Below are 25,808 nucleotides of genomic sequence, written 5' to 3'. Positions count from 1 at the left end.
CTCAATGTCTTCTGAACTAATGGACCTGTACTCAAGAAAACTATAGCATATTACTCAGTAAAACGGAGTGTGTAGGAGCACAAGATTTCATACGAATAATCTGCAGTTTACTGTGGGAGTTATAAGGGCCCCATTTCACAGCAAAACCATGACCCAATAAAATTTCAACTCTCAATATCTTCTCAACTAATGGACCTGTACTCAAGAAAACTATAGCATATTACTCAGTAAAATAGAGTGTGTAAGAGCACGAGATTTCATACCAATAATCTGCAGTTTACTGTGGGAGTTATAAGGGCCCCATTTCACAGCAAAACCATGACCCAAAAAAATTTCAACTCTCAATATCTTCTGAACTAATGGACCTGTACTCAAGAAAACTATAGCATATTACTCAGTAAAACGGAGTGTGTAAGAGTACAAGATTTCATACGAATAATCTGCAGTTTACTGTGGGAGTTATAAGGGCCCCATTTCACAGCAAAACCGTGACTCAAAAAAATTTCAACTCTCAATATCTTCAGAACTAATCGACCAGTACTCAAGAAAACTATAGCATACTACTCAGTAAATCGGAGTGTATAAGAGTACAAGATTTCATACGAATAATCTGCAGTTTACTGTGGGAGTTATATGGGCCCCATTTCACAGCAAAACCATGACCCAAAAAAATTTCAACTCTCAATATCTTCTGAACTAATGGACCTGTACTCAAGAAAACTATAGCATGTTACTCAGTAAAACGGAGTGTGTAAGAGTACAAGATTTCATACGAATAATCTGCAGTTTACTGTGGGAGTTATAAGGGCCCCATTTCACAGCAAAACCATGACCCAAAAAAATTTCAACTCTCAATATCTTCTGAACTAATGGACCTGTACTCAAGAAAACTATAGCATATTACTCAGTAAAACGGAGTGTGTAAGAGTACAAGATTTCATACGAATAATCTGCAGTCTACTGTGGGAGTTATAAGGGCCCCATTTCACAGCAAAACCATGACCCAAAAAAATTTCAACTCTCAATATCTTCTGAACTAATGGACCTGTACTCAAGAAAACTATAGCATATTACTCAGTAAAACGGAGTGTGTAAGAGTACAAGATTTCATACGAATAATCTGCAGTTTACTGTGGGAGTTATAAGGGCCCCATTTCACAGCAAAACCATGACCCAAAAAAATTTCAACTCTCAATATCTTCTGAACTAATGGACCTGTACTCAAGAAAACTATAGCATATTACTCAGTAAAACGGAGTGTGTAAGAGTACAAGATTTCATACGAATAATCTGCAGTTTACTGTGGGAGTTATAAGGGCCCCATTTCACAGCAAAACCATGACCCAAAAAAATTTCAACTCTCAATGTCTTCTGAACTAATGGACCTGTACTCAAGAAAAATATAGCATATTACTCAGTAAAACGGAGTGTGTAGGAGTACAAGATTTCATACGAATAATCTGCAGTTTACTGTGGGAGTTATAAGGGCCCCATTTCACAGCAAAACCATGACCCAATAAAATTTCAACTCTCAATATCTTCTCAACTAATGGACCTGTACTCAAGAAAACTATAGCATATTACTCAGTAAAATAGAGTGTGTAAGAGCACGAGATTTCATACCAATAATCTGCAGTTTACTGTGGGAGTTATAAGGGCCCCATTTCACAGCAAAACCATGACCCAAAAAAATTTCAACTCTCAATATCTTCTGAACTAATGGACCTGTACTCAAGAAAACTATAGCATATTACTCAGTAAAACGGAGTGTGTAAGAGTACAAGATTTCATACGAATAATCTGCAGTTTACTGTGGGAGTTATAAGGGCCCCATTTCACAGCAAAACCGTGACTCAAAAAAATTTCAACTCTCAATATCTTCAGAACTAATCGACCAGTACTCAAGAAAACTATAGCATACTACTCAGTAAATCGGAGTGTATAAGAGTACAAGATTTCATACGAATAATCTGCAGTTTACTGTGGGAGTTATATGGGCCCCATTTCACAGCAAAACCATGACCCAAAAAAATTTCAACTCTCAATATCTTCTGAACTAATGGACCTTTACTCAAGAAAACTATAGCATATTACTCAGTAAAACGGAGTGTGCAAGAGCACAAGATTTCATACGAATAATCTGTAGTTTACTGTGGGAGCTATAAGGGCCCCATTTCACAGCAAAACCATGACCCAAAAAAATTTCAACTCTCAATATCTTCTGAACTAATGGACCTGTACCCAAGAAAATTATAGCATACTACTCAGTAAAACGGAGTGAGTAAGAGCACAAGATTTCATAGGAATAATCTGTAGTTTACTGTGGGAGTTATAAGGGCCCCATTTCACAGCAAAACCATGACCCAAAAAAATTTGTACTCTCAATATCTTCTGAACTAATGGACCTGTACACAAGAAAACTATAGCATACTACTCAGTAAAACAGAGTGTCTAAGAGCACAAGATTTCATACGAATAATCTGTAGTTTACTGTGGGAGTTATAAGGGACCCATTTCACAGCAAAACTATGACCCAAAAAAATTTCAACTCTCAATATCTTCTGAACTAATGGACCCTTACTCAAGAAAACTATAGCATATTACTCAGTAAAACGGAGTGTGTAAGAGCACAAGATTTCATAAGAATAATCTGTAGTATACTTTGGGAGTTATAAGGGCCCCATTTCACAGCAAAACCATGACCCAAAAAAATTTCAACTCTCAATGTCTTCTGAACTAATGGACCTGTACTCAAGAAAACTATAGCATACTACTCAGTAAAACAGAGTGTGTAAGAGCACAAGATTTCATACGAATAATCTGTAGTTTACTGTGGGAGTTATAAGGGCCCCATTTCACAGCAAAACCGTGACTCAAAAAAATTTCAACTCTCAATATCTTCAGAACTAATCGACCAGTACTCAAGAAAACTATAGCATACTACTCAGTAAAACGGAGTGTGTAAGAGTACAAGATTTCATACGAATAATCTGCAGTTTACTGTGGGAGTTATATGGGCCCCATTTCACAGCAAAACCATGACCCAAAAAAATTTCAACTCTCAATATCTTCTGAACTAATGGACCTTTACTCAAGAAAACTATAGCATATTACTCAGTAAAACGGAGTGTGCAAGAGCACAAGATTTCATACGAATAATCTGTAGTTTACTGTGGGAGCTATAAGGGCCCCATTTCACAGCAAAACCATGACCCAAAAAAATTTCAACTCTCAATATCTTCTGAACTAATGGACCTGTACCCATGAAAATTATAGCATACTACTCAGTAAAACGGAGTGAGTAAGAGCACAAGATTTCATACGAATAATCTGTAGTTTACTGTGGGAGTTATAAGGGCCCCATTTCACAGCAAAACCATGACCCAAAAAAATTTGTACTCTCAATATCTTCTGAACTAATGGACCTGTACACAAGAAAACTATAGCATACTACTCAGTAAAACAGAGTGTCTAAGAGCACAAGATTTCATACGAATAATCTGTAGTTTACTGTGGGAGTTATAAGGGACCCATTTCACAGCAAAACTATGACCCAAAAAAATTTCAACTCTCAATATCTTCTGAACTAATGGACCTTTACTCAAGAAAACTATAGCATATTACTCAGTAAAACGGAGTGTGTAAGAGCACAAGATTTCATAAGAATAACCTGTAGTATACTTTGGGAGTTATAAGGGCCCCATTTCACAGCAAAACCATGACCCAAAAAAATTTCAACTCTCAATGTCTTCTGAACTAATGGACCTGTACTCAAGAAAACTATAGCATACTACTCAGTAAAACAGAGTGTGTAAGAGCACAAGATTTTATACGAATAATCTGTAGTTTACTGTGTGAGTTATAAGGGCCCCATTTCACAGCAAAACCATGACCCAAAAAAATTTCAACTCTCAATATCTTCTGAAATAATGGACCTTTACTCAAGAAAACTGTAGCATATTACTCAGTAAAACGGAGTGTGTAAGAGCACAAGATTTCATACGAATAATCTGCAGTTTACTGTGGGAGTTATAAGGGCCCCATTTCACAGCAAAACCATGACCCAAAAAAATTTCAACTCTCAATATCTTCTGAACTAATGGACCTGTACTCAAGAAAACTATAGCATACTACTCAGTAAAACAGAGTGTGTAAGAGCACAAGATTTCATACGAATAATCTGTAGTTTACTGTGGGAGTTATAAGGGCCCCATTTCACAGCAAAACCGTGACTCAAAAAAATTTCAACTCTCAATATCTTCAGAACTAATCGACCAGTACTCAAGAAAACTATAGCATACTACTCAGTAAAACGGAGTGTGTAAGAGTACAAGATTTCATACGAATAATCTGCAGTTTACTGTGGGAGTTATATGGGCCCCATTTCACAGCAAAACCATGACCCAAAAAAATTTCAACTCTCAATATCTTCTGAACTAATGGACCTTTACTCAAGAAAACTATAGCATATTACTCAGTAAAACGGAGTGTGCAAGAGCACAAGATTTCATACGAATAATCTGTAGTTTACTGTGGGAGCTATAAGGGCCCCATTTCACAGCAAAACCATGACCCAAAAAAATTTCAACTCTCAATATCTTCTGAACTAATGGACCTGTACCCATGAAAATTATAGCATACTACTCAGTAAAACGGAGTGAGTAAGAGCACAAGATTTCATACGAATAATCTGTAGTTTACTGTGGGAGTTATAAGGGCCCCATTTCACAGCAAAACCATGACCCAAAAAAATTTGTACTCTCAATATCTTCTGAACTAATGGACCTGTACACAAGAAAACTATAGCATACTACTCAGTAAAACAGAGTGTCTAAGAGCACAAGATTTCATACGAATAATCTGTAGTTTACTGTGGGAGTTATAAGGGACCCATTTCACAGCAAAACTATGACCCAAAAAAATTTCAACTCTCAATATCTTCTGAACTAATGGACCTTTACTCAAGAAAACTATAGCATATTACTCAGTAAAACGGAGTGTGTAAGAGCACAAGATTTCATAAGAATAACCTGTAGTATACTTTGGGAGTTATAAGGGCCCCATTTCACAGCAAAACCATGACCCAAAAAAATTTCAACTCTCAATGTCTTCTGAACTAATGGACCTGTACTCAAGAAAACTATAGCATACTACTCAGTAAAACAGAGTGTGTAAGAGCACAAGATTTTATACGAATAATCTGTAGTTTACTGTGTGAGTTATAAGGGCCCCATTTCACAGCAAAACCATGACCCAAAAAAATTTCAACTCTCAATATCTTCTGAAATAATGGACCTTTACTCAAGAAAACTGTAGCATATTACTCAGTAAAACGGAGTGTGTAAGAGCACAAGATTTCATACGAATAATCTGCAGTTTACTGTGGGAGTTATAAGGGCCCCATTTCACAGCAAAACCATGACCCAAAAAAATTTCAACTCTCAATATCTTCTGAACTAATGGACCTGTACACAAGAAGACTATAGCATACTACTCGGTAAAACAGAGTGTGTAAGAGCACGAGATTTCATACGAATAATCTGTAGTTTACTCTGCGAGTTATAAGGGCCCCATTTCACAGCAAAACCATGACCCAAAAAAATTTCAACTCTCAATATCTTCTGAACTAATGGACCTGTACTCAAGAAAACTATAGCATATTACTCAGTAAAACGGAGTGTGTAAGAGTACAAGATTTCATACAAATAATCTGCAGTTTACTGTGGGAGTTATAAGGGCCCGATTTCGCAGCAAAACCATAACCCAAAAAAATTTCAACTCTCAATATCTTCTGAACTAATGGACCTGTACTCAAGAAAAGTATAGCATATTACTCAGTAAATCGGAGTGTGTAAGAGTACAAGATTTCATACCAATAATCTGCAGTTTACTGTGGGAGTTATAAGGGCCCCATTTCACAGCAAAACCATGACCCAAAAAAATTTCAACTCTCAATATCTTCTGAACTAATGGACCTGTACTCAAGAAAACTATAGCATATTACTCAGTAAAACGGAGTGTGTAAGAGTACAAGATTTCATACGAATAATCTGCAGTTTACTGTGGGAGTTATAATGGCCCCATTTCACAGCAAATCCATGACCCAAAAAAATTTCAACTCTCAATATCTTCTGAACTATTGGACCTGTACTCAAGAAAACTATAGCATATTACTTAGTAAATCGGAGTGTGTAAGAGTACAAGATTTCATACCAATAATCTGCAGTTTACTGTGGGAGTTATAAGGGCCCCATTTCACAGCAAAACCATGACCGAAAAAAATTTCAACGCTCAATATCTTCTGAACTAATGGACCTGTACTCAAGAAAACTATAGCATATTACTCAGTAAAACGGAGTGTGTAAGAGTACAAGATTTCATACGAATAATCTGCAGTTTACTGTGGGAGTTATAAGGGCCCCATTTCACAGCAAAACCATGACCCAAAAAAATTTCAACTCTCAATATCTTCTGAACTAATGGACCTGTACTCAAGAAAACTATAGCATATTACTCAGTAAAACGGAGTGTGTAAGAGTACAAGATTTCATACGAATAATCTGCAGTTTACTGTGGGAGTTATAAGGGCCCCATTTCACAGCAAAACCATGACCCAAAAAAATTTCAACTCTCAATATCTTCTGAACTAATGGACCTGTACTCAAGAAAACTATAGCATATTACTCAGTAAAACGGAGTGTGTAAGAGTACAAGATTTCATACCAATAATCTGCAGTTTACTGTGGGAGTTATAAGGGCCCCATTTCACAGCAAAACCATGACCCAAAAAAATTTCAACGCTCAATATCTTCTGAACTAATGGACCTGTACTCAAGAAAACTATAGCATATTACTCAGTAAAACGGAGTGTGTAAGAGTACAAGATTTCATACGAATAATCTGCAGTTTAGTGTGGGAGTTATAAGGGCCCCATTTCACAGCAAAACCATGACCCAAAAAAATTTCAACTCTCAATATCTTCTGAACTAATGGACCTGTACTCAAGAAAACTATAGCATATTACTCAGTAAAACGGAGTGTGTAAGAGTACAAGATTTCATACGAATAATCTGCAGTTTACTGTGGGAGTTATAAGGGCCCCATTTCACAGCAAAACCATGACCCAAAAAAATTTCAACTCTCAATATCTTCTCAACCAATGGACCTGTACTCAAGAAAACTATAGCATATTACTCAGTAAAATAGAGTGTGTAAGAGCACGAGATTTCATACCAATAATCTGCAGTTTACTCTGCGAGTTATAAGGGCCCCATTTCACAGCAAAACCATGACCCAAAAAAATTTCAACTCTCAATATCTTCTGAACTAATGGACCTGTACTCAAGAAAACTATAGCATATTACTCAGTAAAACAGAGTGTGTAAGAGCACGAGATTTCATACCAATAATCTGTAGTTTACTGTGGGAGTTATAAGGGCCCCATTTCACAGCAAAACCATGACCCAAAAAAATTTCAACTCTCAATATCTTCTGAACTAATGGACCTGTACTCAAGAAAACTATAGCATATTACTCAGTAAAACGGAGTGTGTAAGAGTACAAGATTTCATACGAATAATCTGCAGTTTACTGTGGGAGTTATAAGGGCCCCATTTCACAGCAAAACCATGACCCAAAAAAATTTCAACTCTCAATATCTTCTCAACCAATGGACCTGTACTCAAGAAAACTATAGCATATTACTCAGTAAAATAGAGTGTGTAAGAGCACGAGATTTCATACGAATAATCTGTAGTTTACTGTGGGAGTTATAAGGGCCCCATTTCACAGCAAAACCATGACCCAAAAAAATTTCAACTCTCAATATCTTCTGAACTAATGGACCTGTACTTAAGAAAACTATAGTATACTACTCAGTAAAACGGAGTGTGTAAGAGCTGAAGATATCATTCGAATAATCCGTAGTTTACTGTGGGAGTTATAAGGGCCCCAATTCACAGTAAAACCGTGACCCAAAATAATTTCAACTCTCAATATCTTCTGAACTAATGGACCTGTACTAGAAAACTATAGCATACTACTCAGTAAAACAGAGTCTGTAAGAGCACAAGATTTCATACGAATAATCTGTAGTTTACTGTGGGAGTTATAAGGGCCCCATTTCACAGCAAAACCGTGACCCAAAAAAATTTCAACTCTTAATATCTTCTGAACTAATGGACCTGTACTCAAGAAAACTATAGCATATTACTCAGTAAAACGGAGTGTGTAAGAGTACAAGATTTCATACGAATAATCTGCAGTTTACTGTGGGAGTTATAAGGGCCCCATTTCACAGCAAAACCATGACCCAAAAAAATTTCAACTCTCAATGTCTTCTGAACTAATGGACCTGTACTCAAGAAAACTATAGCATATTACTCAGTAAAACGGAGTGTGTAGGAGTACAAGATTTCATACGAATAATCTGCAGTTTACTGTGGGAGTTATAAGGGCCCCATTTCACAGCAAAACCATGACCCAATAAAATTTCAACTCTCAATATCTTCTCAACTAATGGACCTGTACTCAAGAAAACTATAGCATATTACTCAGTAAAATAGAGTGTGTAAGAGCACGAGATTTCATACCAATAATCTGCAGTTTACTGTGGGAGTTATAAGGGCCCCATTTCACAGCAAAACCATTACCCAAAAAAATTTCAACTCTCAATATCTTCTGAACTAATGGACCTGTACTCAAGAAAACTATAGCATATTACTCAGTAAAACGGAGTGTGTAAGAGTACAAGATTTCATACGAATAATCTGCAGTTTACTGTGGGAGTTATAAGGGCCCCATTTCACAGCAAAACCGTGACTCAAAAAAATTTCAACTCTCAATATCTTCAGAACTAATCGACCAGTACTCAAGAAAACTATAGCATACTACTCAGTAAATCGGAGTGTATAAGAGTACAAGATTTCATACGAATAATCTGCAGTTTACTGTGGGAGTTATATGGGCCCCATTTCACAGCAAAACCAAGACCCAAAAAAATTTCAACTCTCAATATCTTCTGAACTAATGGACCTGTACTCAAGAAAACTATAGCATGTTACTCAGTAAAACGGAGTGTGTAAGAGTACAAGATTTCATACGAATAATCTGCAGTTTACTGTGGGAGTTATAAGGGCCCCATTTCACAGCAAAACCATGACCCAAAAAAATTTCAACTCTCAATATCTTCTGAACTAATGGACCTGTACTCAAGAAAACTATAGCATATTACTCAGTAAAACGGAGTGTGTAAGAGTACAAGATTTCATACGAATAATCTGCAGTCTACTGTGGGAGTTATAAGGGCCCCATTTCACAGCAAAACCATGACCCAAAAAAATTTCAACTCTCAATATCTTCTGAACTAATGGACCTGTACTCAAGAAAACTATAGCATATTACTCAGTAAAACGGAGTGTGTAAGAGTACAAGATTTCATACGAATAATCTGCAGTTTACTGTGGGAGTTATAAGGGCCCCATTTCACAGCAAAACCATGACCCAAAAAAATTTCAACTCTCAATATCTTCTGAACTAATGGACCTGTACTCAAGAAAACTATAGCATATTACTCAGTAAAACGGAGTGTGTAAGAGTACAAGATTTCATACGAATAATCTGCAGTTTACTGTGGGAGTTATAAGGGCCCCATTTCACAGCAAAACCATGACCCAAAAAAATTTCAACTCTCAATGTCTTCTGAACTAATGGACCTGTACTCAAGAAAACTATAGCATATTACTCAGTAAAACGGAGTGTGTAGGAGTACAAGATTTCATACGAATAATCTGCAGTTTACTGTGGGAGTTATAAGGGCCCCATTTCACAGCAAAACCATGACCCAATAAAATTTCAACTCTCAATATCTTCTCAACTAATGGACCTGTACTCAAGAAAACTATAGCATATTACTCAGTAAAATAGAGTGTGTAAGAGCACGAGATTTCATACCAATAATCTGCAGTTTACTGTGGGAGTTATAAGGGCCCCATTTCACAGCAAAACCATGACCCAAAAAAATTTCAACTCTCAATATCTTCTGAACTAATGGACCTGTACTCAAGAAAACTATAGCATATTACTCAGTAAAACGGAGTGTGTAAGAGTACAAGATTTCATACGAATAATCTGCAGTTTACTGTGGGAGTTATAAGGGCCCCATTTCACAGCAAAACCGTGACTCAAAAAAATTTCAACTCTCAATATCTTCAGAACTAATCGACCAGTACTCAAGAAAACTATAGCATACTACTCAGTAAATCGGAGTGTATAAGAGTACAAGATTTCATACGAATAATCTGCAGTTTACTGTGGGAGTTATATGGGCCCCATTTCACAGCAAAACCATGACCCAAAAAAATTTCAACTCTCAATATCTTCTGAACTAATGGACCTTTACTCAAGAAAACTATAGCATATTACTCAGTAAAACGGAGTGTGCAAGAGCACAAGATTTCATACGAATAATCTGTAGTTTACTGTGGGAGCTATAAGGGCCCCATTTCACAGCAAAACCATGACCCAAAAAAATTTCAACTCTCAATATCTTCTGAACTAATGGACCTGTACCCAAGAAAATTATAGCATACTACTCAGTAAAACGGAGTGAGTAAGAGCACAAGATTTCATAGGAATAATCTGTAGTTTACTGTGGGAGTTATAAGGGCCCCATTTCACAGCAAAACCATGACCCAAAAAAATTTGTACTCTCAATATCTTCTGAACTAATGGACCTGTACACAAGAAAACTATAGCATACTACTCAGTAAAACAGAGTGTCTAAGAGCACAAGATTTCATACGAATAATCTGTAGTTTACTGTGGGAGTTATAAGGGACCCATTTCACAGCAAAACTATGACCCAAAAAAATTTCAACTCTCAATATCTTCTGAACTAATGGACCCTTACTCAAGAAAACTATAGCATATTACTCAGTAAAACGGAGTGTGTAAGAGCACAAGATTTCATAAGAATAATCTGTAGTATACTTTGGGAGTTATAAGGGCCCCATTTCACAGCAAAACCATGACCCAAAAAAATTTCAACTCTCAATGTCTTCTGAACTAATGGACCTGTACTCAAGAAAACTATAGCATACTACTCAGTAAAACAGAGTGTGTAAGAGCACAAGATTTCATACGAATAATCTGTAGTTTACTGTGGGAGTTATAAGGGCCCCATTTCACAGCAAAACCGTGACTCAAAAAAATTTCAACTCTCAATATCTTCAGAACTAATCGACCAGTACTCAAGAAAACTATAGCATACTACTCAGTAAAACGGAGTGTGTAAGAGTACAAGATTTCATACGAATAATCTGCAGTTTACTGTGGGAGTTATATGGGCCCCATTTCACAGCAAAACCATGACCCAAAAAAATTTCAACTCTCAATATCTTCTGAACTAATGGACCTTTACTCAAGAAAACTATAGCATATTACTCAGTAAAACGGAGTGTGCAAGAGCACAAGATTTCATACGAATAATCTGTAGTTTACTGTGGGAGCTATAAGGGCCCCATTTCACAGCAAAACCATGACCCAAAAAAATTTCAACTCTCAATATCTTCTGAACTAATGGACCTGTACCCATGAAAATTATAGCATACTACTCAGTAAAACGGAGTGAGTAAGAGCACAAGATTTCATACGAATAATCTGTAGTTTACTGTGGGAGTTATAAGGGCCCCATTTCACAGCAAAACCATGACCCAAAAAAATTTGTACTCTCAATATCTTCTGAACTAATGGACCTGTACACAAGAAAACTATAGCATACTACTCAGTAAAACAGAGTGTCTAAGAGCACAAGATTTCATACGAATAATCTGTAGTTTACTGTGGGAGTTATAAGGGACCCATTTCACAGCAAAACTATGACCCAAAAAAATTTCAACTCTCAATATCTTCTGAACTAATGGACCTTTACTCAAGAAAACTATAGCATATTACTCAGTAAAACGGAGTGTGTAAGAGCACAAGATTTCATAAGAATAACCTGTAGTATACTTTGGGAGTTATAAGGGCCCCATTTCACAGCAAAACCATGACCCAAAAAAATTTCAACTCTCAATGTCTTCTGAACTAATGGACCTGTACTCAAGAAAACTATAGCATACTACTCAGTAAAACAGAGTGTGTAAGAGCACAAGATTTTATACGAATAATCTGTAGTTTACTGTGTGAGTTATAAGGGCCCCATTTCACAGCAAAACCATGACCCAAAAAAATTTCAACTCTCAATATCTTCTGAAATAATGGACCTTTACTCAAGAAAACTGTAGCATATTACTCAGTAAAACGGAGTGTGTAAGAGCACAAGATTTCATACGAATAATCTGCAGTTTACTGTGGGAGTTATAAGGGCACCATTTCACAGCAAAACCATGACCCAAAAAAATTTCAACTCTCAATATCTTCTGAACTAATGGACCTGTACACAAGAAGACTGTAGCATACTACTCGGTAAAACAGAGTGTGTAAGAGCACGAGATTTCATACGAATAATCTGTAGTTTACTCTGCGAGTTATAAGGGCCCCATTTCACAGCAAAACCATGACCCAAAAAAATTTCAACTCTCAATATCTTCTGAACTAATGGACCTGCACACAAGAAAACTTTAGCATACTACTCGGTAAAACAGAGTGTGTAAGAGCACGAGATTTCATACGAATAATCTGTAGTTTACTCTGGGAGTTATAAGGGCCCCATTTCACAGCAAAACCATGACCCAAAAAAATTTCAACTCTCAATATCTTCTGAACTAATGGACCTGTACTCAAGAAAACTATAGCATATTACTCAGTAAAACGGAGTGTGTAAGAGTACAAGATTTCATACAAATAATCTGCAGTTTACTGTGGGAGTTATAAGGGCCCGATTTCGCAGCAAAACCATAACCCAAAAAAATTTCAACTCTCAATATCTTCTGAACTAATGGACCTGTACTCAAGAAAAGTATAGCATATTACTCAGTAAATCGGAGTGTGTAAGAGTACAAGATTTCATACCAATAATCTGCAGTTTACTGTGGGAGTTATAAGGGCCCCATTTCACAGCAAAACCATGACCCAAAAAAATTTCAACTCTCAATATCTTCTGAACTAATGGACCTGTACTCAAGAAAACTATATTATATTACTCAGTAAAACGGAGTGTGTAAGAGTACAAGATTTCATACGAATAATCTGCAGTTTACTGTGGGAGTTATAATGGCCCCATTTCACAGCAAATCCATGACCCAAAAAAATTTCAACTCTCAATATCTTCTGAACTATTGGACCTGTACTCAAGAAAACTATAGCATATTACTTAGTAAATCGGAGTGTGTAAGAGTACAAGATTTCATACCAATAATCTGCAGTTTACTGTGGGAGTTATAAGGGCCCCATTTCACAGCAAAACCATGACCCAAAAAAATTTCAACGCTCAATATCTTCTGAACTAATGGACCTGTACTCAAGAAAACTATAGCATATTACTCAGTAAAACGGAGTGTGTAAGAGTACAAGATTTCATACGAATAATCTGCAGTTTACTGTGGGAGTTATAAGGGCCCCATTTCACAGCAAAACCATGACCCAAAAAAATTTCAACTCTCAATATCTTCTGAACTAATGGACCTGTACTCAAGAAAACTATAGCATATTACTCAGTAAAACGGAGTGTGTAAGAGTACAAGATTTCATACGAATAATCTGCAGTTTACTGTGGGAGTTATAAGGGCCCCATTTCACAGCAAAACCATGACCCAAAAAAATTTCAACTCTCAATATCTTCTGAACTAATGGACCTGTACTCAAGAAAACTATAGCATATTACTCAGTAAAACGGAGTGTGTAAGAGTACAAGATTTCATACCAATAATCTGCAGTTTACTGTGGGAGTTATAAGGGCCCCATTTCACAGCAAAACCATGACCCAAAAAAATTTCAACGCTCAATATCTTCTGAACTAATGGACCTGTACTCAAGAAAACTATAGCATATTACTCAGTAAAACGGAGTGTGTAAGAGTACAAGATTTCATACGAATAATCTGCAGTTTAGTGTGGGAGTTATAAGGGCCCCATTTCACAGCAAAACCATGACCCAAAAAAATTTCAACTCTCAATATCTTCTGAACTAATGGACCTGTACTCAAGAAAACTATAGCATATTACTCAGTAAAACGGAGTGTGTAAGAGTACAAGATTTCATACGAATAATCTGCAGTTTACTGTGGTAGTTATAAGGGCCCCATTTCACAGCAAAACCATGACCCAAAAAAATTTCAACTCTCAATATCTTCTCAACCAATGGACCTGTACTCAAGAAAACTATAGCATATTACTCAGTAAAATAGAGTGTGTAAGAGCACGAGATTTCATACCAATAATCTGCAGTTTACTCTGCGAGTTATAAGGGCCCCATTTCACAGCAAAACCATGACCCAAAAAAATTTCAACTCTCAATATCTTCTGAACTAATGGACCTGTACTCAAGAAAACTATAGCATATTACTCAGTAAAACAGAGTGTGTAAGAGCACGAGATTTCATACCAATAATCTGTAGTTTACTGTGGGAGTTATAAGGGCCCCATTTCACAGCAAAACCATGACCCAAAAAAATTTCAACTCTCAATATCTTCTGAACTAATGGACCTGTACTCAAGAAAACTATAGCATATTACTCAGTAAAACGGAGTGTGTAAGAGTACAAGATTTCATACGAATAATCTGCAGTTTACTGTGGGAGTTATAAGGGCCCCATTTCACAGCAAAACCATGACCCAAAAAAATTTCAACTCTCAATATCTTCTCAACCAATGGACCTGTACTCAAGAAAACTATAGCATATTACTCAGTAAAATAGAGTGTGTAAGAGCACGAGATTTCATACGAATAATCTGTAGTTTACTGTGGGAGTTATAAGGGCCCCATTTCACAGCAAAACCATGACCCAAAAAAATTTCAACTCTCAATATCTTCTGAACTAATGGACCTGTACTTAAGAAAACTATAGTATACTACTCAGTAAAACGGAGTGTGTAAGAGCTCAAGATATCATTCGAATAATCCGTAGTTTACTGTGGGAGTTATAAGGGCCCCAATTCACAGTAAAACCGTGACCCAAAATAATTTCAACTCTCAATATCTTCTGAACTAATGGACCTGTACTAGAAAACTATAGCATACTACTCAGTAAAACAGAGTCTGTAAGAGCACAAGATTTCATACGAATAATCTGTAGTTTACTGTGGGAGTTATAAGGGCCCCATTTCACAGCAAAACCGTGACCCAAAAAAATTTCAACTCTTAATATCTTCTGAACTAATGGACCTGTACTCAAGAAAACTATAGCATATTACTCAGTAAAACGGAGTGTGTAAGAGTACAAGATTTCATACGAATAATCTGCAGTTTACTGTGGGAGTTATAAGGGCCCCATTTCACAGCAAAACCATGACCCAAAAAAATTTCAACTCTCAATGTCTTCTGAACTAATGGACCTGTACTCAAGAAAACTATAGCATATTACTCAGTAAAACGGAGTGTGTAGGAGTACAAGATTTCATACGAATAATCTGCAGTTTACTGTGGGAGTTATAAGGGCCCCATTTCACAGCAAAACCATGACCCAATAAAATTTCAACTCTCAATATCTTCTCAACTAATGGACCTGTACTCAAGAAAACTATAGCATATTACTCAGTAAAATAGAGTGTGTAAGAGCACGAGATTTCATACCAATAATCTGCAGTTTACTGTGGGAGTTATAAGGGCCCCATTTCACAGCAAAACCATTACCCAAAAAAATTTCAACTCTCAATATCTTCTGAACTAATGGACCTGTACTCAAGAAAACTATAGCATATTACTCAGTAAAACGGAGTGTGTAAGAGTACAAGATTTCATACGAATAATCTGCAGTTTACTGTGGGAGTTATAAGGGCCCCATTTCACAGCAAAACCGTGACTCAAAAAAATTTCAACTCTCAATATCTTCAGAACTAATCGACCAGTACTCAAGAAAACTATAGCATACTACTCAGTAAATCGGAGTGTATAAGAGTACAAGATTTCATACGAATAATCTGCAGTTTACTGTGGGAGTTATATGGGCCCCATTTCACAGCAAAACCATGACCCAAAAAAATTTCAACTCTCAATATCTTCTGAACTAATGGACCTGTACTCAAGAAAACTATAGCATGTTACTCAGTAAAACGGAGTGTGTAAGAGTACAAGATTTCATACGAATAATCTGCAGTTTACTGTGGGAGTTATAAGGGCCCCATTTCACAGCAAAACCATGACCCAAAAAAATTTCAACTCTCAATATCTTCTGAACTAATGGACCTGTACTCAAGAAAACTATAGCATATTACTCAGTAAAACGGAGTGTGTAAGAGTACAAGATTTCATACGAATAATCTGCAGTCTACTGTGGGAGTTATAAGGGCCCCATTTCACAGCAAAACCATGACCCAAAAAAATTTCAACTCTAAATATCTTCTGAACTAATGGACCTGTACTCAAGAAAACTATAGCATATTACTCAGTAAAACGGAGTGTGTAAGAGTACAAGATTTCATACGAATAATCTGCAGTTTACTGTGGGAGTTATAAGGGCCCCATTTCACAGCAAAACCATGACCCAAAAAAATTTCAACTCTCAATATCTTCTGAACTAATGGACCTGTACTCAAGAAAACTATAGCATATTACTCAGTAAAACGGAGTGTGTAAGAGTACAAGATTTCATACGAATAATCTGCAGTTTACTGTGGGAGTTATAAGGGCCCCATTTCACAGCAAAACCATGACCCAAAAAAATTTCAACTCTCAATGTCTTCTGAACTAATGGACCTGTACTCAAGAAAACTATAGCATATTACTCAGTAAAACGGAGTGTGTAGGAGTACAAGATTTCATACGAATAATCTGCAGTTTACTGTGGGAGTTATAAGGGCCCCATTTCACAGCAAAACCATGACCCAATAAAATTTCAACTCTCAATATCTTCTCAACTAATGGACCTGTACTCAAGAAAACTATAGCATATTACTCAGTAAAATAGAGTGTGTAAGAGCACGAGATTTCATACCAATAATCTGCAGTTTACTGTGGGAGTTATAAGGGCCCCATTTCACAGCAAAACCATGACCCAAAAAAATTTCAACTCTCAATATCTTCTGAACTAATGGACCTGTACTCAAGAAAACTATAGCATATTACTCAGTAAAACGGAGTGTGTAAGAGTACAAGATTTCATACGAATAATCTGCAGTTTACTGTGGGAGTTATAAGGGCCCCATTTCACAGCAAAACCGTGACTCAAAAAAATTTCAACTCTCAATATCTTCAGAACTAATCGACCAGTACTCAAGAAAACTATAGCATACTACTCAGTAAATCGGAGTGTATAAGAGTACAAGATTTCATACGAATAATCTGCAGTTTACTGTGGGAGTTATATGGGCCCCATTTCACAGCAAAACCATGACCCAAAAAAATTTCAACTCTCAATATCTTCTGAACTAATGGACCTTTACTCAAGAAAACTATAGCATATTACTCAGTAAAACGGAGTGTGCAAGAGCACAAGATTTCATACGAATAATCTGTAGTTTACTGTGGGAGCTATAAGGGCCCCATTTCACAGCAAAACCATGACCCAAAAAAATTTCAACTCTCAATATCTTCTGAACTAATGGACCTGTACCCAAGAAAATTATAGCATACTACTCAGTAAAACGGAGTGAGTAAGAGCACAAGATTTCATAGGAATAATCTGTAGTTTACTGTGGGAGTTATAAGGGCCCCATTTCACAGCAAAACCATGACCCAAAAAAATTTGTACTCTCAATATCTTCTGAACTAATGGACCTGTACACAAGAAAACTATAGCATACTACTCAGTAAAACAGAGTGTCTAAGAGCACAAGATTTCATACGAATAATCTGTAGTTTACTGTGGGAGTTATAAGGGACCCATTTCACAGCAAAACTATGACCCAAAAAAATTTCAACTCTCAATATCTTCTGAACTAATGGACCCTTACTCAAGAAAACTATAGCATATTACTCAGTAAAACGGAGTGTGTAAGAGCACAAGATTTCATAAGAATAATCTGTAGTATACTTTGGGAGTTATAAGGGCCCCATTTCACAGCAAAACCATGACCCAAAAAAATTTCAACTCTCAATGTCTTCTGAACTAATGGACCTGTACTCAAGAAAACTATAGCATACTACTCAGTAAAACAGAGTGTGTAAGAGCACAAGATTTCATACGAATAATCTGTAGTTTACTGTGGGAGTTATAAGGGCCCCATTTCACAGCAAAACCGTGACTCAAAAAAATTTCAACTCTCAATATCTTCAGAACTAATCGACCAGTACTCAAGAAAACTATAGCATACTACTCAGTAAAACGGAGTGTGTAAGAGTACAAGATTTCATACGAATAATCTGCAGTTTACTGTGGGAGTTATATGGGCCCCATTTCACAGCAAAACCATGACCCAAAAAAATTTCAACTCTCAATATCTTCTGAACTAATGGACCTTTACTCAAGAAAACTATAGCATATTACTCAGTAAAACGGAGTGTGCAAGAGCACAAGATTTCATACGAATAATCTGTAGTTTACTGTGGGAGCTATAAGGGCCCCATTTCACAGCAAAACCATGACCCAAAAAAATTTCAACTCTCAATATCTTCTGAACTAATGGACCTGTACCCATGAAAATTATAGCATACTACTCAGTAAAACGGAGTGAGTAAGAGCACAAGATTTCATACGAATAATCTGTAGTTTACTGTGGGAGTTATAAGGGCCCCATTTCACAGCAAAACCATGACCCAAAAAAATTTGTACTCTCAATATCTTCTGAACTAATGGACCTGTACACAAGAAAACTATAGCATACTACTCAGTAAAACAGAGTGTCTAAGAGCACAAGATTTCATACGAATAATCTGTAGTTTACTGTGGGAGTTATAAGGGACCCATTTCACAGCAAAACTATGACCCAAAAAAATTTCAACTCTCAATATCTTCTGAACTAATGGACCTTTACTCAAGAAAACTATAGCATATTACTCAGTAAAACGGAGTGTGTAAGAGCACAAGATTTCATAAGAATAACCTGTAGTATACTTTGGGAGTTATAAGGGCCCCATTTCACAGCAAAACCATGACCCAAAAAAATTTCAACTCTCAATGTCTTCTGAACTAATGGACCTGTACTCAAGAAAACTATAGCATACTACTCAGTAAAACAGAGTGTGTAAGAGCACAAGATTTTATACGAATAATCTGTAGTTTACTGTGTGAGTTATAAGGGCCCCATTTCACAGCAAAACCATGACCCAAAAAAATTTCAACTCTCAATATCTTCTGAAATAATGGACCTTTACTCAAGAAAACTGTAGCATATTACTCAGTAAAACGGAGTGTGTAAGAGCACAAGATTTCATACGAATAATCTGCAGTTTACTGTGGGAGTTATAAGGGCCCCATTTCACAGCAAAACCATGACCCAAAAAAATTTCAACTCTCAATATCTTCTGAACTAATGGACCTGTACACAAGAAGACTATAGCATACTACTCGGTAAAACAGAGTGTGTAAGAGCACGAGATTTCATACGAATAATCTGTAGTTTACTCTGCGAGTTATAAGGGCCCCATTTCACAGCAAAACCATGACCCAAAAAAATTTCAACTCTCAATATCTTCTGAACTAATGGACCTGTACTCAAGAAAACTATAGCATATTACTCAGTAAAACGGAGTGTGTAAGAGTACAAGATTTCATACAAATAATCTGCAGTTTACTGTGGGAGTTATAAGGGCCCGATTTCGCAGCAAAACCATAACCCAAAAAAATTTCAACTCTCAATATCTTCTGAACTAATGGACCTGTACTCAAGAAAAGTATAGCATATTACTCAGTAAATCGGAGTGTGTAAGAGTACAAGATTTCATACCAATAATCTGCAGTTTACTGTGGGAGTTATAAGGGCCCCATTTCACAGCAAAACCATGACCCAAAAAAATTTCAACTCTCAATATCTTCTGAACTAATGGACCTGTACTCAAGAAAACTATAGCATATTACTCAGTAAAACGGAGTGTGTAAGAGTACAAGATTTCATACGAATAATCTGCAGTTTACTGTGGGAGTTATAATGGCCCCATTTCACAGCAAATCCATGACCCAAAAAAATTTCAACTCTCAATATCTTCTGAACTATTGGACCTGTACTCAAGAAAACTATAGCATATTACTTAGTAAATCGGAGTGTGTAAGAGTACAAGATTTCATACCAATAATCTGCAGTTTACTGTGGGAGTTATAAGGGCCCCATTTCACAGCAAAACCATGACCGAAAAAAATTTCAACGCTCAATATCTTCTGAACTAATGGACCTGTACTCAAGAAAACTATAGCATATTACTCAGTAAAACGGAGTGTGTAAGAGTACAAGATTTCATACGAATAATCTGCAGTTTACTGTGGGAGTTATAAGGGCCCCATTTCACAGCAAAACCATGACCCAAAAAAATTTCAACTCTCAATATCTTCTGAACTAATGGACCTGTACTCAAGAAAACTATAGCATATTACTCAGTAAAACGGAGTGTGTAAGAGTACAAGATTTCATACGAATAATCTGCAGTTTACTGTGGGAGTTATAAGGGCCCCATTTCACAGCAAAACCATGACCCAAAAAAATTTCAACTCTCAATATCTTCTGAACTAATGGACCTGTACTCAAGAAAACTATAGCATATTACTCAGTAAAACGGAGTGTGTAAGAGTACAAGATTTCATACCAATAATCTGCAGTTTACTGTGGGAGTTATAAGGGCCCCATTTCACAGCAAAACCATGACCCAAAAAAATTTCAACGCTCAATATCTTCTGAACTAATGGACCTGTACTCAAGAAAACTATAGCATATTACTCAGTAAAACGGAGTGTGTAAGAGTACAAGATTTCATACGAATAATCTGCAGTTTAGTGTGGGAGTTATAAGGGCCCCATTTCACAGCAAAACCATGACCCAAAAAAATTTCAACTCTCAATATCTTCTGAACTAATGGACCTGTACTCAAGAAAACTATAGCATATTACTCAGTAAAACGGAGTGTGTAAGAGTACAAGATTTCATACGAATAATCTGCAGTTTACTGTGGGAGTTATAAGGGCCCCATTTCACAGCAAAACCATGACCCAAAAAAATTTCAACTCTCAATATCTTCTCAACCAATGGACCTGTACTCAAGAAAACTATAGCATATTACTCAGTAAAATAGAGTGTGTAAGAGCACGAGATTTCATACCAATAATCTGCAGTTTACTCTGCGAGTTATAAGGGCCCCATTTCACAGCAAAACCATGACCCAAAAAAATTTCAACTCTCAATATCTTCTGAACTAATGGACCTGTACTCAAGAAAACTATAGCATATTACTCAGTAAAACAGAGTGTGTAAGAGCACGAGATTTCATACCAATAATCTGTAGTTTACTGTGGGAGTTATAAGGGCCCCATTTCACAGCAAAACCATGACCCAAAAAAATTTCAACTCTCAATATCTTCTGAACTAATGGACCTGTACTCAAGAAAACTATAGCATATTACTCAGTAAAACGGAGTGTGTAAGAGTACAAGATTTCATACGAATAATCTGCAGTTTACTGTGGGAGTTATAAGGGCCCCATTTCACAGCAAAACCATGACCCAAAAAAATTTCAACTCTCAATATCTTCTCAACCAATGGACCTGTACTCAAGAAAACTATAGCATATTACTCAGTAAAATAGAGTGTGTAAGAGCACGAGATTTCATACGAATAATCTGTAGTTTACTGTGGGAGTTATAAGGGCCCCATTTCACAGCAAAACCATGACCCAAAAAAATTTCAACTCTCAATATCTTCTGAACTAATGGACCTGTACTTAAGAAAACTATAGTATACTACTCAGTAAAACGGAGTGTGTAAGAGCTGAAGATATCATTCGAATAATCCGTAGTTTACTGTGGGAGTTATAAGGGCCCCAATTCACAGTAAAACCGTGACCCAAAATAATTTCAACTCTCAATATCTTCTGAACTAATGGACCTGTACTAGAAAACTATAGCATACTACTCAGTAAAACAGAGTCTGTAAGAGCACAAGATTTCATACGAATAATCTGTAGTTTACTGTGGGAGTTATAAGGGCCCCATTTCACAGCAAAACCGTGACCCAAAAAAATTTCAACTCTTAATATCTTCTGAACTAATGGACCTGTACTCAAGAAAACTATAGCATATTACTCAGTAAAACGGAGTGTGTAAGAGTACAAGATTTCATACGAATAATCTGCAGTTTACTGTGGGAGTTATAAGGGCCCCATTTCACAGCAAAACCATGACCCAAAAAAATTTCAACTCTCAATGTCTTCTGAACTAATGGACCTGTACTCAAGAAAACTATAGCATATTACTCAGTAAAACGGAGTGTGTAGGAGTACAAGATTTCATACGAATAATCTGCAGTTTACTGTGGGAGTTATAAGGGCCCCATTTCACAGCAAAACCATGACCCAATAAAATTTCAACTCTCAATATCTTCTCAACTAATGGACCTGTACTCAAGAAAACTATAGCATATTACTCAGTAAAATAGAGTGTGTAAGAGCACGAGATTTCATACCAATAATCTGCAGTTTACTGTGGGAGTTATAAGGGCCCCATTTCACAGCAAAACCATTACCCAAAAAAATTTCAACTCTCAATATCTTCTGAACTAATGGACCTGTACTCAAGAAAACTATAGCATATTACTCAGTAAAACGGAGTGTGTAAGAGTACAAGATTTCATACGAATAATCTGCAGTTTACTGTGGGAGTTATAAGGGCCCCATTTCACAGCAAAACCGTGACTCAAAAAAATTTCAACTCTCAATATCTTCAGAACTAATCGACCAGTACTCAAGAAAACTATAGCATACTACTCAGTAAATCGGAGTGTATAAGAGTACAAGATTTCATACGAATAATCTGCAGTTTACTGTGGGAGTTATATGGGCCCCATTTCACAGCAAAACCAAGACCCAAAAAAATTTCAACTCTCAATATCTTCTGAACTAATGGACCTGTACTCAAGAAAACTATAGCATGTTACTCAGTAAAACGGAGTGTGTAAGAGTACAAGATTTCATACGAATAATCTGCAGTTTACTGTGGGAGTTATAAGGGCCCCATTTCACAGCAAAACCATGACCCAAAAAAATTTCAACTCTCAATATCTTCTGAACTAATGGACCTGTACTCAAGAAAACTATAGCATATTACTCAGTAAAACGGAGTGTGTAAGAGTACAAGATTTCATACGAATAATCTGCAGTCTACTGTGGGAGTTATAAGGGCCCCATTTCACAGCAAAACCATGACCCAAAAAAATTTCAACTCTCAATATCTTCTGAACTAATGGACCTGTACTCAAGAAAACTATAGCATATTACTCAGTAAAACGGAGTGTGTAAGAGTACAAGATTTCATACGAATAATCTGCAGTTTACTGTGGGAGTTATAAGGGCCCCATTTCACAGCAAAACCATGACCCAAAAAAATTTCAACTCTCAATATCTTCTGAACTAATGGACCTGTACTCAAGAAAACTATAGCATATTACTCAGTAAAACGGAGTGTGTAAGAGTACAAGATTTCATACGAATAATCTGCAGTTTACTGTGGGAGTTATAAGGGCCCCATTTCACAGCAAAACCATGACCCAAAAAAATTTCAACTCTCAATGTCTTCTGAACTAATGGACCTGTACTCAAGAAAACTATAGCATATTACTCAGTAAAACGGAGTGTGTAGGAGTACAAGATTTCATACGAATAATCTGCAGTTTACTGTGGGAGTTATAAGGGCCCCATTTCACAGCAAAACCATGACCCAATAAAATTTCAACTCTCAATATCTTCTCAACTAATGGACCTGTACTCAAGAAAACTATAGCATATTACTCAGTAAAATAGAGTGTGTAAGAGCACGAGATTTCATACCAATAATCTGCAGTTTACTGTGGGAGTTATAAGGGCCCCATTTCACAGCAAAACCATGACCCAAAAAAATTTCAACTCTCAATATCTTCTGAACTAATGGACCTGTACTCAAGAAAACTATAGCATATTACTCAGTAAAACGGAGTGTGTAAGAGTACAAGATTTCATACGAATAATCTGCAGTTTACTGTGGGAGTTATAAGGGCCCCATTTCACAGCAAAACCGTGACTCAAAAAAATTTCAACTCTCAATATCTTCAGAACTAATCGACCAGTACTCAAGAAAACTATAGCATACTACTCAGTAAATCGGAGTGTATAAGAGTACAAGATTTCATACGAATAATCTGCAGTTTACTGTGGGAGTTATATGGGCCCCATTTCACAGCAAAACCATGACCCAAAAAAATTTCAACTCTCAATATCTTCTGAACTAATGGACCTTTACTCAAGAAAACTATAGCATATTACTCAGTAAAACGGAGTGTGCAAGAGCACAAGATTTCATACGAATAATCTGTAGTTTACTGTGGGAGCTATAAGGGCCCCATTTCACAGCAAAACCATGACCCAAAAAAATTTCAACTCTCAATATCTTCTGAACTAATGGACCTGTACCCAAGAAAATTATAGCATACTACTCAGTAAAACGGAGTGAGTAAGAGCACAAGATTTCATAGGAATAATCTGTAGTTTACTGTGGGAGTTATAAGGGACCCATTTCACAGCAAAACTATGACCCAAAAAAATTTCAACTCTCAATATCTTCTGAACTAATGGACCCTTACTCAAGAAAACTATAGCATATTACTCAGTAAAACGGAGTGTGTAAGAGCACAAGATTTCATAAGAATAATCTGTAGTATACTTTGGGAGTTATAAGGGCCCCATTTCACAGCAAAACCATGACCCAAAAAAATTTCAACTCTCAATGTCTTCTGAACTAATGGACCTGTACTCAAGAAAACTATAGCATACTACTCAGTAAAACAGAGTGTGTAAGAGCACAAGATTTCATACGAATAATCTGTAGTTTACTGTGGGAGTTATAAGGGCCCCATTTCTCAGCAAAACCGTGACTCAAAAAAATTTCAACTCTCAATATCTTCAGAACTAATCGACCAGTACTCAAGAAAACTATAGCATACTACTCAGTAAAACGGAGTGTGTAAGAGTACAAGATTTCATACGAATAATCTGCAGTTTACTGTGGGAGTTATATGGGCCCCATTTCACAGCAAAACCATGACCCAAAAAAATTTCAACTCTCAATATCTTCTGAACTAATGGACCTTTACTCAAGAAAACTATAGCATATTACTCAGTAAAACGGAGTGTGCAAGAGCACAAGATTTCATACGAATAATCTGTAGTTTACTGTGGGAGCTATAAGGGCCCCATTTCACAGCAAAACCATGACCCAAAAAAATTTCAACTCTCAATATCTTCTGAACTAATGGACCTGTACCCATGAAAATTATAGCATACTACTCAGTAAAACGGAGTGAGTAAGAGCACAAGATTTCATACGAATAATCTGTAGTTTACTGTGGGAGTTATAAGGGCCCCATTTCACAGCAAAACCATGACCCAAAAAAATTTGTACTCTCAATATCTTCTGAACTAATGGACCTGTACACAAGAAAACTATAGCATACTACTCAGTAAAACAGAGTGTCTAAGAGCACAAGATTTCATACGAATAATCTGTAGTTTACTGTGGGAGTTATAAGGGACCCATTTCACAGCAA

At 36.5% G+C, this 25,808-nt stretch overlaps 1 protein-coding gene across 1 annotated transcript in view; it reads right to left on the bottom strand.

The window, feature by feature from the left end:
- Positions 1-25,808, bottom strand: part of LOC141454735 (uncharacterized) — a 633,436-nt gene that overhangs the window by 25,372 nt on the left and 582,256 nt on the right. The window lies entirely within an intron of this gene.

This window comes from Rhodnius prolixus, unplaced genomic scaffold (assembly GCF_049639745.1).
Source record: "Rhodnius prolixus isolate KJV_2025 unplaced genomic scaffold, Rpr scaffold_9, whole genome shotgun sequence".
NCBI lineage: Eukaryota > Metazoa > Arthropoda > Insecta > Hemiptera > Reduviidae > Rhodnius > Rhodnius prolixus.
The sequence above is the reverse complement of the archived record's forward strand: the minus strand, read 5'-3'. Positions and strand labels throughout refer to the sequence as shown.